Source organism: Sceloporus occidentalis, unplaced genomic scaffold, assembly GCF_023333645.1.
Source record: "Sceloporus occidentalis isolate IW3139 unplaced genomic scaffold, rSceOcc1.0.p SCAF_537, whole genome shotgun sequence".
Classification (NCBI taxonomy): Eukaryota; Metazoa; Chordata; class Lepidosauria; order Squamata; family Phrynosomatidae; genus Sceloporus; species Sceloporus occidentalis.
Window position 1 is genome coordinate 112,802 of NW_028317517.1, and position 1,711 is coordinate 114,512.

Consider the following 1,711-nt stretch of genomic DNA (forward strand, 5'->3'; position numbering starts at 1 on the left):
TATATACACTAGCTCCACCATGTTCTGCAGAGCATAAAACATAACACGTAGTACATCACTTAATAGCTTGGATTTACACAAACATATTATGGAAGAGGTGAAAATAAAAACTTTTGAGGTGGACCACAAGCAGCAGTGTATTTTGTACTAGGCGTAGGGTAGCAGCTTTTCTGCGACAATAACGGGGTAGATCATTCTATTAGGCAATCAGCATATCTGGGAACTTTCCAGGGTAAGCGATCCAGAATTCTCCCTCTTCTGCATGAACGGGCTTCATAAAGAGAAGTAGGCATGGAGTGGTGGTAACAAACCCTGTTCCCCTGGCCAAACAAAAATAAACCCAGAGTTCCCAGAAATGGCAATGAGGTTCCCTAGAGCACTGCTGCTCAACAGATGCCAGGTGCTACACATCTAGGTAGAGCGCGATGAGATGATATTATATCCAGGCATGGGTACATTGGCTACAGAGGTGAGCCTTTGGGTCAGGACTTGGGCAGCACTCAAGCTACATTTCTGCAAACAACTATATCCCAGTGTATTTTTTTTAAAATAAATTATTATTCCGTAAACACATAGAAGGACTAAAGAAAAGAAGCAATCCCAACCTGTTTGTAGGATTTACCTAACTTTTTCTCTCTATTAAGTTTTTCTCTCTCCTATTGCTAAATTACTTTCTGCTGATGATTGGAAAAACTGCCTGAACCAATGCTGAGATAAGATCAAGGGATAGAATTTATGGACAGGAAATATATTTGATATGGTTAGTCTGGCTCTAATATCTCATTTTCCATTTCATAAAACTAAATATCTCCACAAAACACAGATTGACAATAACAAAAAGCACAAACTAAAAGCAAAATTTTGTCAGTTATAGACATATACAGGTATCGAATGCAAACATCAAGATCTGGAAGCATAATGATGCATCAAATTGTGGAGAAAGATGCTCACACGGCCTTTCCAATAATTAAAATGCTCATAAAGAACACCATGCTGAAAAAGACCCACATGAAGAACCTATCCATCACTTTTGCAACCTTTTTCCACTCAATTCCTTTAGCACTTATTGCCTTCTGCTCCCTGTACCAATTGGTGATGTATTCAATGTTGCTGACCAGGACTTTATAGTGTATGCAGTGGAGACAGTGTGGACGCTCTGGAATTTCACACTGTAGACCAAAATTTCCAGCAACTTGGTTATTGAGCTTTTTATGAATGTCAAAGTCACAGACAAAATTTTCAGTTTCTGAGAGAGGACAGTTGAAGGTCTCGTAGAAGCCTTGCTCTTTGTCATAGTCATCATAGGAATGGACGCTGTCATTTGATTTGGTGTCGGAATCATTCTGAGAGCTGGTACAGTTCTCACCCACATCATAAACAAAAAATATCTTTGACATGTAGTTTAGAATCACAACCCTAGCCCATCGAGGAATAGGCTTGGCTTCCGCTCCACAGAGGTGAATGTTCATGATAATTATTGTTAGTGCGGTGGAGGCTGTTATCATTGTCATGGTCGCTATGTAATATTTACCTAAAAATAAAATGAATAGAACAATGGGTATTCAGATAACCATTACTCAAATAGATCAATATGGTTTGTTTAAACCAAATTGAAAAACAGTAGGAACTTGTTATTGAATATCTAACATGCAAAAGAAATGCCTGCTCTCTTACCTATCAGTGGCACACTCTCAGAAGGAGGCATGCTTTC

At 38.9% G+C, this 1,711-nt stretch overlaps 1 pseudogene; it reads right to left on the reverse strand.

Annotated features, from left to right (window-relative positions):
* Positions 1-947: 947 nt before the first annotated feature.
* LOC149271193 (neuronal acetylcholine receptor subunit alpha-9 pseudogene) lies at positions 948-1,511 on the reverse strand (annotated as a pseudogene).
* Between the last annotated feature and the right edge of the window lie 200 nt (positions 1,512-1,711).